At 47.0% G+C, this 25,289-nt stretch overlaps 1 protein-coding gene and 1 long non-coding RNA gene across 6 annotated transcripts in view; one reads left to right on the forward strand and one right to left on the reverse strand.

The window, feature by feature from the left end:
- Nucleotides 1–5,977: 5,977 nt before the first annotated feature.
- On the reverse strand, nucleotides 5,978–25,133 carry LOC122492909. Of its 3 annotated transcripts, XR_006299789.1 has the most exons (6): nucleotides 25,020–25,133; nucleotides 20,505–20,583; nucleotides 17,906–17,987; nucleotides 15,115–15,296; nucleotides 9,932–10,113; nucleotides 5,978–7,500 (listed from the first exon to the last, which is right to left on the reverse strand). It is a non-coding gene; the product is annotated as an uncharacterized LOC122492909 (long non-coding RNA). The 3 variants fall into 3 exon arrangements; XR_006299787.1 differs by lacking the exons at nucleotides 20,505–20,583; nucleotides 25,020–25,133 and having other exon boundaries at nucleotides 17,906–18,076; XR_006299788.1 differs by lacking the exons at nucleotides 20,505–20,583; nucleotides 25,020–25,133 and having other exon boundaries at nucleotides 17,884–18,076.
- Nucleotides 22,961–25,289, forward strand: part of ANXA11 (annexin A11) — a 44,465-nt gene continuing 42,136 nt past the window's right edge. The window contains exon 1 of one of the 3 annotated variants that reach the window (XM_043596707.1): nucleotides 22,961–23,205. The gene's annotated coding sequence lies outside the window, so the exon portion shown is untranslated. Of the gene's footprint in view, nucleotides 23,206–23,469; nucleotides 23,586–25,289 lie in introns of those variants that run through there. The other 2 variants (XM_043596708.1, XM_043596709.1) reach the window with 2 other exon arrangements.

Raw genomic sequence — 25,289 nt, forward strand, 5'->3', positions numbered from 1 at the left:
TTAGTTTCTCCACCTGCAAAACGGGAATGGAATCTGCTTCTGCCAAACTTCTCCGCCGGGGTGAAATTCCGTGTGAAGTTGCTTTGCAACTTGAAGAAATACCAGTACAAAATAGGATTGCCAGTAATTTGGGCAAATTGTACAGGCTTTGTTGCCTAACCAAGGCAGGAGGCTTGGGGGGTGGGTGGGGGGAACCTATCTTCTTTTCTTCTGTCTCCCCTGCTGCTTCTAGGGGGAGGCTCACTGGAGTCACAGAGAAATTGAGATGGTGCTTGCAACGCGGGCCATCTCTTCTCATCTCGGCACCCGGCAGGAAGTGATTCTTGCCAGCAGTCATTCTCCCGTGGGCTGTGCAGGGCAGAGAGGTTGGGGATGGCGAGGACGCCAAGGCAGGGCAGAGAGCCCCGCTGAGGAGGAGAGACAGAGAGCTACAGCATCACCAAGGCGCGGCCTGCCCACCCTGCTCGGGGCTGACACCAGCACTCTGCAGAAAGCACTGGAAGGACGCCGGCGCTGGAAGAGAGCTTCTTAGTGCAAGGTTGCAGTTGCTCTGAGCGGTCTCGGGGCTGGAGGGTCCTAGGCAAGAAGGTGACTAGATCCCTGTGGCACGCTGTAAAAACATGCAGGAGGCTCTTAAAGCTTCCTGGAAAATGGGGACTCTGTCCTTCTCAAAAGCCACAAAAGGTTGTAATAGTCTGGGTGGGGGGCCCAGGTTGGCAGCTCTGAGCCAGCACTGTTTTGTTTGGGTCTCTCTCCTGTAACAATCCTAATGGTACCCTCTGGAGAGAGGGCAGCAGTCCTGGGGGGTTTTGGGGACCAGGCTCACTCATTCTAGTTTCTCTGTCTTGTTGAGGTCCTGCCCTCATCTTCTGATGTGTCTGCATTCTGGTCCAGGAGATCGTGGGGCAGCCCGTAGCCTCTGCCCCAAAGGGTGGGGAAAGGAGCCCTCTCGCTGGCCATTCTGTTTGTCACCCCTCCCCCCACGTCTCTCTTCCCCTTTCTGCTATGAACTTGGGGAGGCTCATCCTTGTAGACTGAGTCTTCCTGGCTCCTCTGCCTCTGGTTTCTGATCAGCTTGACCAAAAGGAGGCCCGGGGGGGGGGGGGGTTCTGGAGGACAAGAGGAGCAAGCCCCAGGGGTATTCCTCCCTGGCTCCTCTCCTTCCTCACAAACATGTCTCCATTGGCAGATGTGACCTCCATGGTGGCAGTTCCCTCAGGAGACATCCTCCTCCATGACTCCGGCTCTCAAGGGGTCCAGAACACAGTTTCCTCTTCTGATCCCAGCAGCCTGGGGGTAGTAAAGGCTTCCCACTGTGGCTAGTCTCTGGAGCCTCTCCATTTCCTGCCTGTTTCCCTCCCCGACCCACATCTCTGTCAGTAATCTATTATAGCATCTTCACGGGTGTCACCCGAGGTGACCCTGTGTCCTGTAGAGACCCTACTGGATACAGCCCTTAAGGGAGAGTGATGTATAAACAGCTGGTCCAGATGGAGTGTTACTGACTCTTGGTGTCTGAGCTCTGGATCATCAGCAGCAATCCCTCTCCCTCTTCTCTCCTACTGTCTCTCTTTCTAGATGTGCCGTGTGACACCCAAGTGTTGGTCTGAACACCTTCTATTAAATCGAAAACGGCTATCTCGGCGCCTGAATGAATTGGCTGAGAACCTGAGGCGACGAGACTGCCTTTCTCAGCCTCAGTCAAAAGTGTAGGGACCCCAGAGTCAGCTGTCAACATCCTTCTTAATGCAAGAGTCATGTCATGATGGCCAGCCGAGTTCTGCTTGTGTACTTCCAGAGACGGGGAGCTCGGTCCTTCTCGACGCAGTCCACTCTATTTACAAATGGCGTGCCGTAATGACAAGCTCGAGGCAAAATCTGTCTCCCTCATATTTCTGCCCACAGGACACAGCCGTGACCTTCCCACAAGTCTGCGCCATCTTCCACACAGCACAGCAGCCTTTCAAAGACTTCAGTAAAAACCGTGTCCTCCTGAACCTTCTTTTCTCCAGGCACTTCGTGTCTAATCCACCCTCCGTGCGGATCTTGATTTTGCGCACCAGCACAATTCACAAGGGTTTTGGTCACTAAGCCCCACATCTGACCAGTGAAGGCTACATCTTCCCCTGTGACTCCTAGGTGGAGAAAACACACTCCATGGCCAGCGAAACACAGCAAATTCCCCTCCTTTGAAGGCCCGCTCTGAACATTTCTGTCACCTGTCTCTATCCTCAACCTCAACCAAATTCCAAGACACTCTCCCATAATCTTGGACACACAGTAGGTGCTCAAGAAACGTTAGTTTCCTTTCACCTTACATGATCTCAATACCTACGTGTCATCGTTAATTCAAAGAAATAACAGGGGCACCTGGGTGGCTCAGTCGGTTAAGCGTCCGACTTCAGCTCAGGTCACGATCTCACGGTCCGTGAGTTCGAGCCCCGCATCAGGCTCTGGGCTGATGGCTCAGAGCCTGGAGCCTGCTTCCGATTCTGTGTCTCCCTCTCTCTCTGCCCCTCCCCAGTTCATGCTCTGTCTCTCTCTGTCCCAAAAATAAATAAACGTTAAACAAACAAAAAAAAAATTAAAAAAAAAAAATAAGAAATAACATGCTTCCAGTACATTCTAGTTCCAGAAGACACAAAGATTTTTTTTAAATATATTAAGGCTTCACCAAAAGAAAAAAAATTAAAAAGATATGTTCCCTACCAACAGAGAGCTTAAAATAAGACATAAATAAGCAAATGAACAATAAGATACGATAATAAGTGTTACATAGTCCCTCCTTCCAAATTTTTGAAAATTATTCTACATAATTAATTTCCCACAACACTGTGGAGAGAGGTAGTGTTTCAGTCCTCCGAGAGGTAACCAAAAACAGAACAAGCATTTGTATAAAAAAAAGGATCACTAGGTTGTGGATATAATATATATTATAATATATCTTGAAGTATACCATGATTATTTTACCTAATTTGTACATATAAAAAATTTCCTTGGAGTCAATAATTTCTTCTTTATTGATTTACCATATTTTATACATACTTAGAAATTTTCATCCCCAGGAGCCCATGGAATGACACTTTTAAAGTGTTGAAAGTAGGGGCGCCTGGGGTGGCTCAGTCGGTTAAGCATCTGACTTCGGCTCAGGTCACGATCTCGCGGTCCGTGGGTTCGAGCCCCGTGTCGGGCTCTGTGCTGACAGCTCAGAGCCCGGAGCCTGTTTCCGATTCTGTGTCTCCCTCTCTCTCTGCCCCTCCCCCGTTCATGCTCTGTCTCTCTCTGTCTCAAAAATAAATAAACGTTAAAAAAAAAAAAATTTAAAGTGTTGAAAGTAAAAAAATCTCCCCTAATCATCACAGGTAAACAGAGCAACCAGATAGCAAAACCAAAAACTCACGGACAACACAGCGAAAATAGATGATAAAACTCTAGCAAAGACAAAACCAAAAAATTCTGGCAAGACTGATCAAGAAGAGATCAAAATTACCAATATTGGGAATAAAAAGAAGATAGCAGTTAAACCCTACAGATACTAAAAAGATAATAAAGGGGGCACCTGGGTGGCTCAGTCGGTTGAGCTTCCAACTCTCGATTACGGCTCAGGTCATGATCTCAGGGTCGTGGGATTAAGTCCTGTGTCAGGCTCTGCACTGAGTGTAGGACATGATTAAGATCCTCTCTCTCTCCCTCTGCCCCTCTCCCCTGCTGACATGCTCACTCTCGCTCGCTCTCTCACAAAAAAAGGGGGGGGGGGCGCCTGGGTGGCTCAGTCGGTTGAGCATCCCACTTTGGCTTGGGTCATGATCTCATGGTTTGTGAGTTCGAGCCCCGCATCAGGCTCTGTGCTGTCAGCTGGGAGTCTGGAGCCTGCTTCGGAGGCTGTGTCTCCCTCTCTCTGCCCCTCCCCCGCTTGCTCTCTCTCTCTCTCTCTCTCTCTCTCTCAAAATTAAATTAAATAAACATTAAACATTTTTAAAAAGATAATAAAGGAATATTATAAACAACTTGATGTCAACAAACTTGACAACGTAGATGAAATGAATTTCCTTGAAAGACACAAATTACCAAATCCGAATTGTCTTATATCCATTCAAGAAATCAAACCAAAGAGAATCTACAACTGAGTTATTTGAATGAATAAGAATATTTATCAAGGTTGTGGGCTACAAATTGAGAATATAAAAATGGCTTGCATTTCCATTCACCAGTCACAAAGAGAAAAGATGTATTTTTAGGAGATGCCATTCATAGTTGAAATAAGAGATAGAAGGTACCTAGAAACAAATTTTGGGAAAGATGTGTAACTGGAAAAATTGTAAGTCTTTAGGAAAGATAGGAAGACAAGTAAAGGAAGCATAGACCATAGGCATAGATTGTAATATTCAGTATCTTAAAGATGCCAATCTCTCCTCCAACTGATTTAGAGATATAATATTATGATTCCGATATAAATCCTAACGGGTTTTCCTATGAAATTTGATAAACCGTCTCAAATCTATTTGCAAGAGCCAAAAGCCAAGACACTCTTGAAGAACAAGATGGGCACGTTACTTCGCCAGACATCTAGAATTACTAGAAAGCTATAGCAATTAACACAGTGTGGCTCTGTTGCAAAGACAGACAAATTAACAATGACACAAAATAAAGAGGCCAGACACAGACCTTCGTTTGTTCGGAAATCGCCTTCATGACCAGACGGCACTTGCAGATCTATGAGGAAATAATGGACTAGTCAATAAGTAGTCTCAGGACAAATTTTTATCCAAAGTGGGGAATAATGGAGTCCGAGCTCTACTTCACAGCAAGGGGAGAAATCAATTTTAGGAAGTTGGAATACTTACATGTGAAAAAGCAAAACTGTAACAATTTTAGAAGAGTATCTTCACGACCTCGGTGTAGAGAATGATTTTTTTAACTCAGAAAGTGAGATAAATGTAGGAAAATGCTGATAAATACAACCACTGTGTTTGTTTTCTATTGCTGCACAGTAAATTCAGCAGAGCTTAAAAGCACGCCCATTTGTTGGCTCACAGATGAGTTGCCCAGAAACCCACGCACGGCATGGCTGGGTTCCCTGCTCAGGGTTTCACAGGCCGAAAGCAAGGAATGGACTGGGCTGTGGTCTCTGGGACCTCTGGCACTCTGGGTCCTCTTCCGAGCTCATGGAGTTGTGGCAGATTTAGCTCCTTGAGGTTGTAAGACTGAGGTCCTTGGGTCCTCGGTGGCTGTCCATCAAGATCTATTAGTTTCCTGGAGACCACCTGCATTGCCATGGAGCCCCTCCATCTTCAAAGCCAGCAATGGTACATCAAATCTCTCATGCTTTGAATCTCTGACCTTTTCCGTTTCTGATCTCTAGACTCAGGCTTGAAGGGTCCATGTGACTTGGTCAGGCCCAACTGGATAACATCCCACTTGGTTAACTCATACTCAGCTGAGTAGTAATCACAGCCATATCTGCAAAATTCCTTTTCCCACAGACTAGAACATGATCCCCAATGATACCTATCATATTCCATAACTTCAGTGGGGGGACATTATACCAGGGTGATGGGCGTGGCGGTTATCTTAGAAGCCTGCCTGCTACAACTGCATTACCATTAATAACTTCTCTCCTGCAAAAGAAATTTATAAGAAGGTGGAAAGGCAAGCTACAGAGTGGGATAAACATTTTCCAATATACATAGGTGATAAAAGAGTTGTATCTCAAATATATTTTATTTATTTATTTATTTATTTTTTAATTTTTTTTTCAACGTTTATTTATTTTTGGGGGGACAGAGAGAGACAGAGCATGAACGGGGGAGGGGCAGAGAGAGAGGGAGACACAGAATCGGAAACAGGCTCCAGGCTCTGAGCCATCAGCCCAGAGCCTGACGCGGGGCTCGAACTCCCGGACCGCGAGATCGTGACCTGGCTGAAGTCGGACGCTTAACCGACTGCGCCACCCAGGCGCCCCTCAAATATATTTTTAAACTCCTACAGATTAATAGGACAAAACAGAAAAACAGAAATAAGCATTTCAGAGAAGGAATGCAAAAGAACAAATGTAAGAAAACATGCTCATTATTAATTGGGGAGAAATAAATGAAAAAACCCAGTAATACACCATTTTGCCCCCACCAAATCAGCAAAACTGTAGAAAAGCTGATAGCATCAAGTACTTGCAGTGAATTTGGAGTAATGGGAACTTACACACACTTCCAATGTGAGTTCCCATCGCTGCGATCTCTTGGGATAATGAATTGTAATTAACCGTAAAGTTGAAAATGCACATGGTCTCCAACCCAACAATTCCACCCCCTGGGTCATACTTGACAGAAATATATGTGCATGGATGTCCAAAGCAGTAAAAGCCTGGGAACAATAGGAAACAATTCAAATGCCATCCACAGCAGAATGTATAAAGAAATGATAATATATTCATATAATGGATGACTTCAGAGGCAACTATATGGTTTCATTTCTTAAAACTGGTGGGGACAACGCAGGCGTTGGTTCCAGTCTTCCTTCAAGAAGTCTTTCCGACTCCACTGTCCCTTCCCCTGAACAGAAGTCAGAGGGCAGGTGCTTAGCGATCTGGAGCCTAGCCCACGGTGTCACAAACACGGGCACCAGGGAAGAGGACATCTGTCAGACTTTCCAAGGCCTTCTCTTGATGCCCTCCTCCTTTCCTTCCCAGTGCCCATCTGTAATATTCTCTTCATCTTTCAAGATCCTTGGAGACCATCCTAGTCCACGCACCTGATGAGAAACCTGAAGCTCAGAGAGGTCAAAGGGTGTGCTGGAGGCACACAGGCACAGGGAGGCGCCCCTGGCTCCCTGGGGTCCGTGTCCTCCTTATTGGCAGCATCCAGGGCTAGGTCATATCTATTGATATCATATCAAGCATCCTTGAAGATAGTCCCTTATAACCAGTAGGTGCTCAGCAAGTGCCTCCTCCTCCCTCCAGGTCCTTAGCTAACTCTGAACGAGAGCTTTGCAAAACTATTAATTTGATGCTGCTACACAGGAAATGACCAGCAGATGACAGCATTTACCTTTCCCGGCTCCTCACTCTTCCCCAATTGCAAGCACAAGGGGAGAAAAGTTGGCTTTTCCGTTCTCCAGACTCTGCGTCCAGAGTGCCTATTGCTCCCATTTGAGGCTCTCTTCTACTCCTTTGCTGAAATCAACATATATCTGCAGAAGCTCCAGTTTTAGCCGCAGAAAGAGAGCACAAGGGGTATGCAACCACAACACGAACGCTTTTACTCTCTACGGAGCCTTATGAAATGCTGCGATACAGCGGGCGGGGAAGGCAGCTTACTCAAGGTTCCCATTTTCATTCGGGGAAACTGAGGCTCAGAGAGGCAAGCCAATGGGCTCAAATTCACACAGCAAGGTCAAATTTTCTGATTCCTACTCCAGCGCACCACGTTCATTTTACCACATCCGTTCTCAAAGGCAAAACCTTCCCTGAAGGCATTTTTCAGCTCATATATACAGACAGGAGATCTGAAAGTTAAAAAAAATCATCCAAAATGCTATATGGTGACTAACAAAGGAACAGCACAGAAAAGGTGTGGGGGCTCAGAGGAGCAAACCTTACCCTTTTCGGGGGGGGGGGGGGCGTGTGAAGAACTGTGAGGTCAGGGAAGAGCTCCTGGAAAGAGAGGAGCTCTTACTCTTGAAAGCAGTCAAGACGTACAAAAGGAAAGGAGCCGTGGCGCAAGTTGTAGATCAGGATGGCAAATGTGTGGCCTGGGTCTGCTACTCTCCCTGTTCTTCCACGCCCTCCAGCACCCATGCCCATGGCAGACATCATTAATCAATTGCGGGACTCCCCCCTGAGCTCAGTGCCTGCCCAGAATCCATTTTAGCACAGGGCTCCAGGCATCCGCTACCAACCCACAGCAGACGGAAGGCAGATGAAGCCTCTTTGTGCCTCCCCACCCTGCTCTGTGGCCTCCCTGCTTGCCCACTATCCTTTACTGAGCACTTAACTGGGTGCCTGGAGCTGTGCGGAGTCCTTTACACAAGCCTTCCATTTAATCCACTTGACCACAAAGTCCCAGTTTTACAAATAGGCAAAACTGAGGTATAGAGGTGCTAAAAACCTCCAGGTGGCAGCACCAGGATGCACCCCCGAGCCTGTGTGTCTCCAAAGCCCATGCTCTGAAAGTGCCAGAGAGTTGTGATAAGCCACTGGGGGGGGGGGGGGGGGGAGGGGGGGTTGCAGGGGGGCTGTAATTGAGGCCCTTGATGGGAAGGTAGTGACAAGACTAACTGGTCTGCAGTGGACACTGAGTCCCACGAAACACAGGGCATCGGAGATGCTTTGTTTGTTCATGCATTCCTGGGACATGTATTTATTAAGCACCTACTATATGCCAGATATCTTCTATGCTGGGAGCAGAGTGGTTAACAAATGTAACAAGACACCTCACCCTCAGTTGGGGAAGTCTAACAAATGAGTGAGTCGGCCTTACTATTTGTCAGGTGCTGTGGGGAAAAATAAAGGGTGGAGAGGGCCATAAAGAGCTATAAGGGCTTTCCAGTCTGGGAGATAAGGGATGGCCTGGGGGCCTGAACTGTTTGGAGCGACTGAGGCAAATCAAAATAAAGCCTCAAAGATAAGATGGATCCTGATGCTCTCTAGGCAAATAATGGTGGTGAAGAGTAAGTGTGGGGAGGAGAGATGAGGGCCTTCCAGCAACATGTGGAGCTCCTAAGGCCTTCTTCACTCTACCAAAGGTGATGTGGCTGGGGGAAGGGCAGTCTTATTCAGAACACACAGGCTCCTGGGCCCCCTTCTGGCTCTGGTAGATGTGGGATGGAGACAGGGTTCCATTCATGCGTCATACATTTGAGCACCTAATGGAATCGATTTCATTATTCGGACATCTCTGACCACTGCCAACAGCCGGCCCTTTCGATGAGGTTGGAGCAGGGCGAGAGATGAATTTTCAGCCTCTGGGCCCTTACTCTCAGCAGGGCCATGAGTGGGAACTTAGCGTGCCACGAACAGTAGAAAGTATGGAAACTGGCGTCTGTCACTCCCAACAAGTAGCTTGGTGTTTAGTTGGTGGAGGAAAATGACTGGCCTTGAGTCTGTGTAGTAACCCAGGAAGCCTGATGTTCAGAGCACAATGCCCCCTGTGTGCCCAAGCTGACAGATTAGCTAGGGGTTGGGGGAAATGAATATGCAAATTTTTAAAAAAGGCCTTGCCCTGCTGGAGTCTTCAGGTCTCCCTTGGGTGCATGATCAATACAGAAGGGAATGGAGAAGGAGGAAGAAATGTCACCCTCCATAACTAGGACAGGGTTTTGGAAGTCTCTTGGTCGATTCTTTCATGCCACCTTGCCCCACCTCCCCCGGAGAGTTAGTTCAGTGCTTTATGGAGGCTTTCTTGTGGCTGTGGGGAACCATGAGTGGTGTTCTTCACTTAGGGTCTGTGAACGTTCTAGAAGTATCCGCCCCCCACCCCCACCCCACCAAGCAGGGTGGATTAGTACACATATATGCACATGCATGAACATATGTATCCACACATATGTGTTTCCAAGTTTCTTCAAATGCCGCTGGTTATCAACTTACTACTTTTCAGCTCCAAATTCACCCAAGAATATGTGCTGTGTGATAACGGGCAGAATCCCCATAAGCATCTTTCCTTTACAGTGAGCATAAAACATTATGCTGGGAGAACTCTGCAGGAGAAGGGGCTTCTGCTGCTGGTTTTGGCAAGTGTAGGTGGCATCCTATGGTGCCCTTCCCCGGCTACGTGCCCAGGAGGTCCCCCAGAGACCTTAGAGTCCTGTCCAGCCTGGTGATCACCTTCCCATGGCCCTCCCGACACTGACACTGTGTGTTCCGTGCTGCCCATCTAACACTGCTGCCTGACTCCTTCTACATGTCCGTAGCCCCACCTTCCAGGTTGTGACTCACCTGGGCTCCCGCAGATTGCTTCATCCTTATCTGGCAACCAAAGAGCAGTTGCGGCCAATGCACCGGGAAATTTCTCCGCCGTCCCAGGGGCTGCCACGAATCCTTCCCCAATAAGGCCTGATCCACAGTTTGGAGAGGTGGACCCCTTCCGAGGTTGTCCTTCCTTGGGAAGCCTTCCTCAACTGTAGGGAGAGTAGCCCTGTAAGGCTCTCTTTACATCCCATAGTTACTCTTTCATCATCGCGTAATATTCTTTATATTACACGTCCGTTGCTTAAACCCCTATGTGGTTTCTGTCTCCTGACTGGACCCAGACTGATACAGCACTGGTGGCTCCCAAAAGATCCACCACACCTAGTCCCAGGTAAAACAAAAATATAGAACTCTTAGCTCATTGTTGAGCACAGAGAAAATAATAAATCTAAGTGGCTATGTTACCAAAGTACGGTAGAGATGGATATCAGTTCCCCTGTTACCAAAGTGCTGGCAGCTCTGGGGACTCTCTCTTAGGCATTTCCTCCTGCCTGCTTGACTTGAGCAACATTCTCTCCCGGGGCGGCAGTAAAGTAAGAAATTAGAGCAATCATTTATAGACCACACACTTCATATTAAATGGTGTGTTAAGAGTTTGATAGGTACAGGGGCGCACCTGGGTGGCTCAGTTGGTTAAGCATCCAACTTCGCCTCAGGTCATGATCTCACGGTTGTTGAGTTCGAGCCTCTGTGCTGATAGCTCAGAGCATAGAGCCTGCTTTGGATTCTGTGTCTCCCTCTCTCTCTGCCCCTCCCCTGCTTGCTCTCTCTCTCTCTCTCTCTCTCTCTCTCTCTCTCTCAAAAATAAATCAATATTTAAAAATTAAAAAAAAAGAGTTTTATATGTATTATTTGTCCCATTTGGAGACAGAAAAAGATTAAGGACTAAAGAAGTTAGAAAGTTGCCCAAAGTTTCATAGCTGGCTCAGGAAGAGCTGGAATTTGAACCCCAGTATATCCTATTCCAAAGCCCAAACTCTTAACCACCATGATGCATTTTTTCATAGCAAACATCTACTGCTGCGTCAAGCTCTGTGGCAGATGATTCACAGTAGTTACATAATGTGTCTCCGTAACAACTGTGTTTGGCAAGCAGTGTTTTCGTTCCTACCTTACAGATGACGAGACTAGATTTCTTACCCATGGCCACTCAGCTATTGAGCATGGAGGCAGAATTTGAAATTGGCCCTCTGACTCCCAGAGCTATACTTTCAACATCTACGGTTCCCTGGCTCCCATAACAGAAGTGAACACTGGAATCTAGATCTGGAGACTGAGGTGGGTGAAGCATTGGAAAGCAATTGGCCCCTAACTTCCCATATGGTGCCCATTTGTTTCCAACCATGCCCTGTGTGATAAAAGATAGAAAGCTGGTGAGGGAAGAGGGTAGAGAGCTAGATGGGCCTCTCTCCCCATGTCATCGCCCCACTATACCTGATCCTAACCCCAACCCTACATGAGAGGGATAATCTGCAGGTACTTCTATAAGACTGGTTTGGAGAGACCTATGTTGGTCTCCAACCCTTGTCCAGGGAGGGGATTCCCTGACACTCAACATGGCAGGCACATCCTCCAGAGAACCTTGCCAACACCCGTGCTCTGATTCCATTTCACCAACTATGCCAATGTGAGTGATTAGTCCCCTTTGTACAGTCTCACGCTTGTTTATCAACCTAGCTCTAAGACCTAGCAGCAGAGGGAGATGTGACCTATTATGAGGGGAGGGAAATATGACCTATTATAAGATCCAGAGTATTTGCAAGTTGCTAAAAAAAAAAAATGCAACTATCCCATAATTCCAGATACATGAGACCAATTAGTGCATTCACTTCTACAAATGGTCCTCATGGAGAGGCCACTGTGGGCATGAGAAGCAATGTGCTCAACAGCATCCCTACAACAGACAACGGATCAATGTTCAAAGCCATATTTTGCATAATGTCCCTCAGTAGAGGTTGAGGGACATTGACCCAAACACAATCCACTAAAAGTCGGTTGTCAAGAAGCCATGAGAGGCAGTCAAGCACACAAGTCTGATGCTCTGGCTGAATTGGTGATATATTTAAGAACATGTGTCTAGAGACTGAATAAAATACATATTTTGTAGGCACTCATCCACAAACAGCATTTCTTTTAACCAAGCTTTTTATTTTTTTTTTTCAACGTTTTTTTATTTACTTTTGGGACAGAGAGAGACAGAGCGTGAACGGGGGAGGGGCAGAGAGAGAGGGAGACACAGAATCAGAAACAGGCTCCAGGCTCCGAGCCATCAGCCCAGAGCCCGACGCGGGGCTCGAACTCACAGACCGCGAGATCGTGACCTGGCTGAAGTCGGACGCTTAACCGACTGCGCCACCCAGGCGCCCCTAACCAAGCTTTTTAAAAAAGTCCATTGTGGCCATGAGGTTGAGATTCTACTTGGAATGTTGGTACTTTCCATTGCCATTTAAGACATGAGCCACATGCCTTCATAATAAATGGAGCTGGAACTTCGATTCAAGCCTCTTATGAAAACTCAGGTGCCAACAAGAACGTGTTCCTCAAGCAAAGGCCAACACACATCCCCTCCAAAGTGTGTCCTCAAGGGAGTCCTTGCTGGCAGAGCCACGAGCTGCTTTAGGAGAAACTGAGAGTTCCCTAACAATGCAACAAGTGAGCAATTGAGGCCCTGCAGTTCCACATCATAACGTGTGTTGGCAATAAAACTCAGCCTGGAGAAACTGTACAGGAGATGGGTAACCATACACCCTATTTGGCAACACATATAAAAACCTGCAGCACATTTCATTTTGAACAACAGACCCTGCTAGTTAAACTAGTTGTGAAATGCACTCCCAAGGTAACTAAACGAGGTAACTTACTATTAATAATTCTTTTCTATAAATCCCCTACGGTTGGCGGGTATCTATTAAAATGTTTGTTTCAGATCCAAAATCAGTAGCCCTTGTATTTGGAGGTAATAAGATAGCAGTATCGATTGCCTATTAAGACCATTCCGAGTTCATGATGTCAAAAGCAGATAATTTGCATCCCAGAGAACGCTTAGCTTTCTGTTGTCAAGTACAGAGCACGATGGCACAGTACTACCACATTTAACAACCTGTATGGCACGGATGCCGACCCTTCGGAACCCACACTGGCAGGCGGGCTGCACCGAGCTCGGTAGGAAAACATACCTCTAACCCATCCAAAAGTGGTGTCAGGTGGTTAACGGTAAAGTTAAAAGTTAAAGAAGCCATCTTTGATCCAGCTTTGTTTTACCCACCTGGCAATTACAAATAGCGTAGTCCCTATTTTCCCCTACATATCCTGTCAAAGGCTGGAAAAGGATCAGCAAAAGTCACGAACCATTTAATATAACTTTTGGCAGATTTTGCCACCACACCCTACAAATTATAGCAGATGACTGTGCTCACAGGCTGTGAGCTGGGCAAGTGGGCCAGGCTTGCAGATTATTAAGTATGTTCCCATACTCATTGCAGCCTCATACTCTAGCTTACATCTGTAAGGCTAAGCCTGGCTGAGATTCTGGGGGTGGGTGGGGAGAATCAGCTGACTTCTTGATTTCTCCCTCTAGTGCACCCAAGTTAAAGCATCCTCCATTCTACGAATCAGTGACCACTCCTCCATATAATTTCTGTCTTCAAAAAGTGTGATGAAAATTTGTCTACCATTTTCTTCTCTCTTGTCCCTTTTGTTTTTGCAGGTTTCCTCTACTGCCGTGGTGTTGGGATTTGGGGGGGGAGAGGAGATAAACTTGTGTTGCCAATCAACCACATTTCACTGGACATCCATTGCTCTAGTCTCTTTCCGCAACACCTAATGGATGGATCATGGCCCTTCTGGAACTATCTTCCATGTCTGTTACCTTTTCTCCATTCTATTTATTAATCCCTTTCTGTTTTCAGGGAAAATTGCTTCGTTCAATCTGCTAGTTCATTCGTTTTTCAGCTGCATATGTTCTACTACTTAGCTCATCCACTTGGCGTGGTTTTCTTTCTTTAATTATAAATATATTTTTGGAGACGCCTGGGTGGTTCAGTCAGTTAAATGTCCAACTTCGGCTCAGGTCATGATCTCACGGTTCATGGGTTTGAGCCCCATGTTGGACTCTGTGCCGAAAGCTCAGAGCCTGGAGCCTGCTTCAGATCCTGGGTCTCCCTCTCTCTCTGCCCCTCCCCCACTCACGTTGTCTCTCTCTCCTTCTCAAAAATAAATAAACATTAAAAAAAAATTTTTAAAGACATATATTTTTCATTTCCAACATCTCTAATTGGTTCTTTTTCATCTTCTCTTATTTGAGAAAATTAGTTATACTTACTTCAAAGCTCAGTAACAGTTGTCCTACTTGCTTTTTTTAATCTTTGACTCTGGAGGCAGGAAGAATTGTATGGCTGTATGGCTGTAACGCTGTACGGCTTTGCAGGAAGTTACTTAATCACTTACACCTTAGCTTACCCCTTTGTAAAATGGGATAAAAATAGTCTTACCCTAAAAGATTTCTGGTAGGGTTGAAGTTTTTACATTTTTTTCAATGTTTATTTATTTTTGAGAGAGAGAGAGACAGAGCGCGAGAGGGGAAGGGCCAGGGAGAGAGGGAGACCCAGAATCTGAAGCAGGCTCCAGGCTCTGAGCTGTCACCAAAGAGCCCTATGCGGGCTCGAACTCACCGACTGTGAGATCATGACCTGAGCCGAAGTCAGACGCTTCACTGACTGAACCATCCAGGTGTCCCTAAAGTTTAAATACATGTAATACGGGGCACTGTGGCTGGCTTAGTCGGTTAAGCATCTGACTCTTGATTTCGGCTCAGGTCATGATCTCACGGTTCATGAGTTTGAGCCCCACGTCAGGCTCTGTTCTGATGGTGCAGAGCCTGCTTGGGATTCTCTCTCTCCCTCTCTCTCTCTCTGTTCCCCCCTCCCAAAACAAATAAGCTTAAAAATTTTTTTAAATAAATATATTCAATATGTTTAGAATAGTGCCTGGCATATAAATGCTCAGTAAACATTAGCAATGATTATGTTTCTTCAGTTATAAATCTTCCTTTCATGGTGTTGGTGCTTCTCAAAGGGTATTTAATTTTTTGGTAGTGAACTCATGTTTGGCCCTGAGATTTCCTGCAAAAAAGATCTGTTTGCGTAACTTACTGTGATGAAGGGGTGAAAGCCACTTTGCAAATGTGTGCACCACACATTCAGAATGTACAGGATGGGCAGGATGGATCCTTGGGTGGATGCTCTCATACTTGGTCTTTGGAGCTTAGCTGCTACCCTTTCTTCCTTGGCTTTGCCATCCATCTGGGCCTCGTCCTATCTTCACTCCTTCATACCTAGAGACAGATACTCCTGTCACGGCCATCTTGTCTCCAAGGTTGGATTTAAGGAGATGTTGAGGAGTCCACTCATCTAGCTGCTCCCAAGGGGGTGCTTATCTCACCTGCCAATCAATAGCCCGTTAGCTCCTTCTTGTCCCAGGCCTCCCCCACCTCAGCCATGGAGTGTCCTTGTTGCTGCTCCTGCTTCTGTAATATATAGTGCAGTATACACATTCCAGAATATGAGGTGTAATGTACAGTATGGGATACACACTCCAGAATATAAGCACCGTTTGCTCATGTGCTCGGCTGAAATGTTATATCTCATCCTGTCTACTTTCAGTCTCTCAGAAATTGCTCAGTGCTTCTGCTCCTCTGAACATTCCTTGTCCTCTTTTTTAAAAATACCAATTTTTGTCCTTTCCCCTCATTTTTGGAGTTTGGGGCTGCAGAGAGAGACGAGAGCAGGTGTTCAGTCCACTAGGATGAAAGAGGAGGTCAGAGAGCTTCTAGAAAAGATGACAGTTAAGCAGAGTCTTGGAGGATGAGTAGGAGCAACCAAGGTGAAAAGTGGAGAGAAGGCTTCTGCAGGCTGAGGGGACAGCATGAGCAAAGGTATGGGGACATGACAGGGTAGGACAGGGAGGATGGATTGTAAGCAAGTCGACACTTTGAGAGAGGCAAGACTTGCATGCATTGCAAAAGGAGAGGCGGGGCATGGGCTGATGGGGCAGGGTAAGAGCTTAACCTCATCCTGGAGAGCTCACGATGGGCCTAAAAGAGTGACACAGTCACATGTGCATCTTATACCGCCCTGGAGGACAGATCTGAGGAGAATGAGACGGGGGCCAGTAAGAGCAGTTAGAAAGGCCCTGCAGGAGTCCAGGTGGGAAACCACAAGGGCCTGGAAACTACAACAGCGGTGCTTAAGGGGCGGAGAGTATGGGTCAGACGCAAAAAAATGCAGAGAAATCTATCTATAGGGAGGCTTTTCTGATAGTGTGTCTTCTTCCGTAGAATAGAAAGGGATGCCAATCTTCTAGTATGGTCATATGGTTGTGTGGAATTTGCACAAGTAAGCTACTTGAGTTGCAAACAATTAATACTGCTGGTAAAGTCATGTTGTAGGGGTGAGGGGGCAGGCTGCCCAAAAGGTACCCCAATGGAATATAGATTATTTTGAGCTGAAGCTACTTGGGAAGCAGCAGGTGCAAGACACTTAGACCCTCCTCCGTCCCCCGGAGAGCAGGAAACAAATCTCCCATACAAAAGGTACCCTCCCTGTGCTAAGAAGTAAAAAGACATCCTTATCACCAGATAGGAACTTTAAAGCCAAGAAGGCTATAGAAACAAACCTTGTTACTTCTTTATTTTTATTTTTTTTTTAGTAGGCTCCACGCCCAATGTGGTGCTCGAACTCACAACACTGTGATCAAGAGTCATATGCTCTACTGACTGAGCCAGCCAGGTGTCCTGGGCCAGGAGATTTCTAGGCATTTTAAGTTTTCTTGTGCAATGTCTAATCTTAAATATTTCTTGAATCGATACCGTATTTTCCAGCTTGTCATGGATGTTCTTATTGTAGTGGTAAATTGAGTTTTGTATCATCTGATGTAGTTCATATAAAAGTCACCCTAGGGGCACTTGGGTGGCTCAGTTGGTTGAGCGTCTGACTTCGGCTCAGGTCATGATCTCTTGGTTTGTGGATTGAAGCCCCACATCGGGCTCTGTGCTGTCAGTGAAGAGCCTGCTTTGGATCCTCTGTCTCCCTCTCTCTCTGCCCCTCCCCCACTTGCGCTCTTTCTTTCAAAAATGAATAGGGGCACCTGGGTGGCGCAGTCGGTTAAGCGTCCGACTTCAGCTCAGGTCACGATCTCACGGTCCGTGAGTTCAAGCCCCGCGTCAGGTTCTGGGCTGATGGCTCAGAGCCTGGAGCCTGTTTCCGATTCTGTGTCTCCCTCTCTCTCTGCCCCTCCCCTGTTCATGCTCTGTCTCTCTCTGTCCCAAAAATAAATAAACGTTAAAAAAAAAAAATGAATAAACATTAAGAAAAAAAAGTCATGCTAAAATTTTGTCTCTCTTGGTGTGCGCATCTAGAATTTACAGACTCCATCAGTATAAAACACATGGCATAAGTTGAGATGTGACACAGTGAGGTGCAGAAAGCATTTAATTCACACACTGCACTCCTACAGTTTGTGCCTTATTACACAGAATTCTAGTAAAATATATATATATATTTTAATTTTTTTTCAACGTTTTTTATTTATTTTGGGACAGAGAGAGACAGAGCATGAACGGGGGAGGGGTAGAGAGAGAGGGAGACACAGAATCGGAAACAGGCTCCAGGCTCCGAGCCATCAGCCCAGAGCCTGACGCGGGGCTCGAACTCACGGACCGCGAGATCGTGACCTGGCTGAAGTCGGACGCTTAACCGACTGCGCCACCCAGGCGCCCCTAAAATATATTTCTTGAGACCATTTTTTAAAAAGATGTATTTATATCTGTTTGTATATTACTATTGTCCACGTTGCCTTATTGAGTATATTCCCTATAAGAGAGAGCTTCCATTTTAAACGGGCGGGGAGTAGAATAGACTTACATGCTTAAAATTCCATACGTACGATGGTTGGAAGAGTTTTCCATAGACTAGTTTCTGGTTCCGAAGATGTCAAATCTTGTTTCTCCTTCACTGCCTACATATTTCTGAAAACAGGTGTTACAGGACATGTTTGTTATTGAGCCACCTCTGGTTCTGCTGGCTGAATCAGAGCCACATCCATAGAAACCATTTTCTACATGGGAAGATTAGCAATAATGTTAAGTACACACAGAAGTGATTGCACACGGCATAAACATTTCCTACTAAGCCCTAACTAAGTGTATCTCCAGCTCACTTTATTTTTTTATTTTTTTATTTTTATTTTTTTTAGTTAAATCCCCAAAATGCCTATGGCCCCTCCAACACGAGAGGGTTTTGGAGAACTCAGGGTAGAAAGAGCCAGATGTCTTAACTGTTTGTACTTAAAATAGCTTACCTTTGCAAACTCTACAAGAACATTGGACCACAGAAAAGTTTGCTAAGCCTCTCCCATGAGGAGCCCACAGACGTGAGGGACACTACTGTGGTATCTCACCAGAGATACAGAACCCAAGAAGAAAAGCAGGTTGAGGGGAGAAGATGGTTCATTTTTTGACATTATAAACTTGAATTTTTTGAGGGATATCCTGGGAAGGGTGTCTTGTAAGTAGTTATTTATTCATACATTTTTAATTCTAGTATCACCTCTCTGTTTAACCAAAGAAAATTCAAACACTTCAAAGGGAAGTAGGAAAGGAAAAAAAAAAAAAAAGGAAACAAGGAGAAAGTATAATTCACATGATATTCAAAATATTAAGCCACCTGCATGGCCCGTTTGCTGACTAAATAGAGAGTTGGAAAAGGTGCTGTAGGTCCCCTCTGATAAGCATTGCCCCTTTTGTTGCTAGGTCAGGGGAATGTCAGGGGTGGGGGCCCTGTGAGGTCTCAAGGCAACAGCTATTTACCAAGCAGGATGGAAGAATTTCAATTTTTTTACAATTTACAGCATTTTATTAATGTGTTTTAGGTGAATATCAGCCCTGAGTGTGTGTGTGTGTGTGTGTGTGTGTGTGTGTGTGTAACCAAAACAAGGGGCAGAAATAAGTCCAAATATTTCTGTAATCATTATTCATATAAACTAAACTCGCCAATTAAAAGCAGATACTCAGAGGGCACCTGGGTAGCCCAGTCAGTTAAGCATCTGACTCTTGATTTCAGCTTAGGTCATGATTTCACTGTTAGTGAGTTGAACCCTGGGTTAGGCTCTGCGCTGACAATGTGGGGCCTGCTTGGGATTCTCTGTCTCCCTCTCTCTCTCCTCCCCTCCCTCTCTCTCTCCGCAAAACAAATAAACTTAAAAAAGAGCAGATACCCAGATGGATTTTTTTTTTAAGATTGGTACAAAAAATTGTATGTCATTTCCAGGAGACGAACCTAAAGAAGAGTAAAGCCTGAAAAAAGAGAGGAAAAACATACGAGACAAATACTATCTTAGATAGCAATACTGATATCAGGCATCATAATTTTTCAAGGAGAAAAGCAATAAAAGAAGATAAGTCATCAAAAGATAAAGCAATTATGAACTTACATGAACCTAATAATTTGTTCTCAAAATTATAGTGCAAAATGAGACCAAATTATAAAGAACATTGGTAAAGTACAATAAAAGTAGAAAACATTAAATCGACTCTCTCAGAAATCAGCAGATTGAACGGAAAAAAGCCTGGGGTATAAACAAGCTAAATAAATAACTAGATTAGCAAACTGGATGGAGAAATACTAGAATCTTGTGCCTTTACAAAAACTGGGACATTAAAAAAAAAAAAAAGTCTGTCTCTCAGGTCACAAAGAAGTCTCAACAAATTCTAAAAAGAGCACATTTTCTCATCTCCAAGCATTAAAATTAGAAACCTACGACCAAATGTTTTCTTAAAAAGCCATGACTGTGAAACAAAAATGGAAACACACTTCTAAATAATCCATGAATTAGGGATAAAATCCTAATGGAAAAAAAAAAAACCACCAAAATATTTATAACTGAGAGATAACAAAAGCATGGCATATTAAAAACTTGTGATATGTAGTTAAAGCAGGATGTAGAGGGAGATTTATAGTCTTATATATATTTATTACAAAGCAACAACAGAAAGATTTGGAAAATAAATGGCCCTGAAGTTCAACTCTAGAAACCAGAGAAAGAGCACTAGGGCAAATCCAAAGAAAGAAGGAACAAACCCACAAAGATAAAAGCAGAAATGAAAGCAATAGATACTGGGGGGGGGGGGGGGGGGGGGGGAGAATAAACATGATTTTGAAAATTAAAAGTCGATTGAAAAGTCTGGCCAAACAGATCAGCATCCCATCCTCTACACTGGCTGCTCATCCACCCAGAACGATGCTTTTTACAAGCCTGTATTTTGTGAGGTATTTACGATTTGTTTCCCCACACGAGAAGAGATGGGAGTCTAGAGGAAGAGAATTTCCTTTTGTCCCTCTCTGTGGCACCCAGCAGAGGGCTTGTCACATTGGCCATACTCAATCATTGTCGAATGACTCAATGTAAGAACGATCAGAAGAGTCTCCTACTATTATTCCGGGCTGTGCAGCCCCGGACTTATCATAAGGCACTTACTCTCCCTTACCTCATTTGATGCTTGTTAGCAGCTCCTTTCAGCGATGAAGCAGTGATTACAAGTTTTCATAGATCATTTTGAAGATTTTCTAGGCGAGAAAACCAAGGCTCAAAGAACATGTAACTTCAAGTGACAGAACCCAGGTGCTTGCACACCAAACCTAGAGGCGTTTCCCCCACCCGAGTGTTCCCACCGAGTCGGAGCTCCACACACGTTTGTTGAAAGTAAACGGTTGAGTCACAGTAAGGGGAGCACAGTGGTAGCTATTCACCATCTTGGCCTTGAAGAGCTCAGTTCCGATGCCAGAAAGTGTGTGCTACGTGCAGAAGGAATTCCAACCCTGATTTGTTTATTTTTTTTTTTTAAGGGAGTATTTAAAGAGGCAGTCGCTCATCTACGAAAAAAGTGAGCCATTCGAAGAAGCTTGCCTTTGAGGCCGCCGGGACGCGCGGCGCCGGGGCAGGGTGCCCAGGCAGAGGCCTGGTGGGCGCCAGGTGACCTTCCCCGACAAAACCCCCGGCCCAGAGCGCGCCGGGCGACGGAAGCTTCCTCGGAACCCCGCGGGCTCTGTGGGAGCTTCACCCCGACGCCCGTTCCTGTGTCGCCGCGGACGCCCCCACCGCAGTAATTCCCAACCTTGGCAGAGTCTCCAGGTGCCACTGACCTCGGCCTCTCTTCTGCTGGGGGTGGGGGCGGGGCATTTCCTCCGTGTCGCACTGGAGCCTTTGGCCAGGGTTTCAGGCTCACCCGGCCACTCATCTCTAAAAAATGCAGTCCAGCTCCGAAAAAGGGCCGCGCCTTGCTGGGAGGGGTGTTGCAGAGGCCGTGGAAAATGACTGGGTCCCCGGGGTTCGGAGTCTGGAGGCAGCAGGCTGCCGGAGGGCGCGGCTGCCGCAAGGCACCCGCACCCCTGCCCCCTGCAGAGCCGAGGCCAGAGTCTCCCCTTTGGCCTACTGCGCCCAGTCTTTCCCACTCCGTGCGCTCTGAAAAATGGAAACAGGACCAGCAGCGCTGTTTGCAATAGTGCCAAACCTGCAGCAACCTAAATGTCCTTCCCTAAGGAGCTAGGTGACACGCACGATGGCGCGCACCATGCAATCCTTAGGAAGAATCAAGTAGATCAAGGGACGCTTGCGGGGAAAGACCCTGCAAGATGCAATGAGTAAAACACATTGAAAAAAAAAATTACTGCAATTATCATTTTAAACAGTACATCTAGGTGAATATATTCACCTAGAGTAGAAGTAGAGTGTTGCAGAGAGAAGGATCTGGAAGGGCACGCCTAAAAGTCTTGGGAGAGTAAAGAATTTTAGTTTCTAAAAACTGCTTTTAAATTACCATTTGTTCATTTATTACCTGTGTAACATTTTTTTCAAAAATAAACTTTAAAAAAATTTTTAATAATTTTAACTATTCTTTTTAAGAATGGTTTTTATATTGGGGCACCTGGGTGGCCCAATCGGTTAAACGTCTGACGTGGGCTCAGGTCATGTTCTCACAGTTGGTGAGCTCGAGCTCTCCCCCAACCCCCAAGCATGCTTCGGATTCTGAGTCTCCCTCTTTCTGTCTGTCCCCTGCTCGTGCTCTGTCTCAAAAATAAACATTAAAAAAAATAGTTTTCTATTTACAGAAAAAAATGAGAAGTTAATACTTGGTTTCTTCTATTATTAGCAACTTCTATTAGTATGGTGCTTTTGCTACAATGAATGAGCCAATACTGATGCCTTATTAACTGACGTCCATACTTTATTCAGATTTCCTTAGTTCTTACCTAATGTCCTTTTACCAGGATCCCATCCAGGATACCACACTACATTATTTTCCTATCTCCGTAGGCTTTCTTGGCTGTAACAACGTGTTTGCAGACTTTCCTTGGTTTTGATGACCTTGACAATTTAGAGGAGTATTGGCCAAGTAGTTTGTAGAACATCCCTCAACCAGGGTTTGGCTGGTGTTTTTCCCATAGACTGGGAATATGTATTCTTGGGAGGAAGACCACAATCGGCACCTACTCTCACTGCTGATTTCTCTCTCTTGATGTTGACCTTGATCACCTGGCTAAGGTAGTTTGCTGGGTTTCTCCACTGTACAGCCACTCGCCCTACCCCCACCATTTCCATACGGTTGCGTGGCCATTTTAGCGTGCAAAGTGTTCTTTACCTTAAGGAGAGTCGCTAACAACGGTACACAGGCTAGAGGGGGCTTGGGGAACGCCCGCCCCGAGATCGCGGCGCAGGGCGTGCCCGCGGAGAGCGAGACCGTCGGAGGAGGCGGGCGGAGCTGCTACTTCTCGCCGACCTCCGAGAGCCCGCGGGATCCCCTGACAGTTAAAGAGAGCCGGCAAGCCGGAGTGTTTCTTCCCCGGCCTCAGGAAGCAGCTCTCAGCTCTTCAGCCCTCTGGGCCAGGACCTAGGGGCGGGGCCGCACATCGGCCCCGCCCCCAGCCCCGCCCCGCCCCCAGTGCGAGCGGCTCCGCCCCGGGGCGCGCTGGGGCCCAGCGGAGTTTTCCGCCCGCGGGGCTCCTCCTCCCGCCCCGCCCTGGGTGTTGCGGAGCCCAAGTGCCTGAAGTGCCCCGAGTGCCCAGAAAGCCGGAGTGGGACAGAGCTCCAGGCCGACCAAGGCGCCGCGGCCGGACGCCCGCGGAGAGAGACGCCGCTCCCTGCGGCCCCCTTTGTCCCTCGCGGCCCCCACCCCTGTGGTCAGTGGCCGGGTAAGTGAGGGCTGCCCGACCCGCGGCGGGGCGGCGGCAGAGACCGGGCGGCTGCAGTGCGTGGTGGCCCGCCCGGTGAGGCCCGGGACTACCCCGCGCTCGCTCTCGCCCCCGCCCTGCGGCTTCCTGGTTGCAAGGCATGGTAGTGGGGGGGATGATGGTGTCGGGCTGTCGGTTCCGGACGGGCTGCGTCGGCCTGGCTGTCAGTAGATGGCTGCCCTCCTTGTGGGGTGGGAGGTGCCTAGGCCGGGCCCCCGTCGCCAGGACCACGTGATTGTGTTGCTCGGAGGGGGTCTGGGGCTCTGCAGGTTCAGGGTCGGCGTGAGACGACTGGGTGAACTTGCGACCGGGTGAATCTGTGACCAGAAGGCGACTGGCTGGTATGGGGATGGCCTATGGCCCGGGCCCCTCTGACCTAGCTGAGTTCTCGAGAGTGTATGTGCCCTTCCCGGAAAGGCTTGTGCTAAGGAGAGCTAGTAGGGGAGGCTGGCTTCAGGAACTTTCCTTCTGAACCTGGGAGGACGCAAATCCTGGGAGCTGCCGCTGTTGGAGAGTGTTTGTAAGGCACTTTGAGAGAATGCGGAACCGTCCGGGGTACTGTGTTCACCAGTGTATTTACCTTCTCTGCCTTTCCCCTCGAGCACAGTTTCAGGGAGGGGTTCTTGAACTTTTCTCTCCCCCTGGGCCCTACCCAGCCCTTTGAAGGCTTAAATAGGCAGGAACCAAGTCTACTGGCTTACAGGACAGTTGTGAAGTTCCCCTTCCGAGGAGGGGAGTTAAGCTAGCCAATTCTAGCCCAAGATGGTTACAGTTGGCCCCGGGAGCATTTATGTCCCCCCCTCCCCTCTCCCCATCAGTGACCTTGCTATGGAGATTGGGTGTTTTAAGGCACTCTGGGTATCCTAGGTAGCCAGACCCTCTGCTCTCTCTCCTGAGCCCCCGCTTTGCTCCTGGCTGCCCTGACCTAGGCATGGACTGGTGCTGTGGGGGTGAGCCTCTTCCCTGTTCACGCAACAAGGAACAAAACTTGCAGGGGAGGGCAGGGCTGAGTCCAGGAGCTGGACCGGCAGGGTGTGTTCTCTTGCTCACTCCTAAATGGCTCTCATTATGTTCCTTCATTCCTTCCTTGCTAAAGTCAATTGTTGGGGATTCCAGGAGGATTGACAGTGCTCCTTCCCTCAAAGGCACTCTCTGTGCTTCTAGGTGGTCCCTGACAAGACTGGCCAAGTGAGGTGCCAGGGAAATTTGTTGCTTTGGCATTGGGTGCTCAGTCCCTGGGGTCCTGCATCTGGAGTCCTGCATCCCTCCCTAATCTTGTCTCTTACTAGTCTCCGTGCCTTGGTTTCCTCATCGTTGAAGTGAAGGTAATAATAGTACCTACCTTACAGGGTCACTGAGAATTCAGTGAGTTATTATGTTGCAACCATACAACCCAGGCGTTGACCTGAACTGGTGACTGGTACACCATACCCCTGTGCTCCAGGTGGATAGCACCCACAGTAGATAAAGCTTACAGCAGGGCCTGGTTCATAAGTCATAATCGGTGTCAGCCATAATAATAATACAATAATAATAGCTGTTGTTTCTTTCGTGCAGCTGAAGGTTCAGATTGAACTGCCCTTCTGCCAGTTCCTTTGTTTCAGTTCATGTCGTTCTGTCCTCCTGGAATGCCCTCCTTCCCCATTTCTGCCCATTATTCACCACCCTCCCGAGAGCCATCCGGGTGCCTCCTCCTAGCAGAAAGGGACACGACATCCCCTGAGCCCACAAAGTCCTCCTCCTCCACTCCTTTGGCACCACTGTTCAGTACTCACCTTGCTTGGTATTTGTATGACCACATGTCTTGTTTCTGCCCTGTCCTTCCTCTTTGGAGGGTAGGGTCTGTTTCTTATCCATCTCTGGTCTCACAATACCCAGGATGGGCCTTGCCTAATGTATGTGCTCAGCAGATGTTAGCTGCTTGAAAGAGGCAGGCCAGAGAAGCAAGGTTTTCTTTGATATTAGACCTTGAAGGCTGGGTTTGGATCAGTTTAAAAAAAAAAAAAAAAGGAGAATGAAATAGAAATAAGTTCAGACTGAGAGGT

This window comes from Prionailurus bengalensis, chromosome D2, assembly GCF_016509475.1.
Source record: "Prionailurus bengalensis isolate Pbe53 chromosome D2, Fcat_Pben_1.1_paternal_pri, whole genome shotgun sequence".
NCBI classification, from domain to species: Eukaryota; Metazoa; Chordata; class Mammalia; order Carnivora; family Felidae; genus Prionailurus; species Prionailurus bengalensis.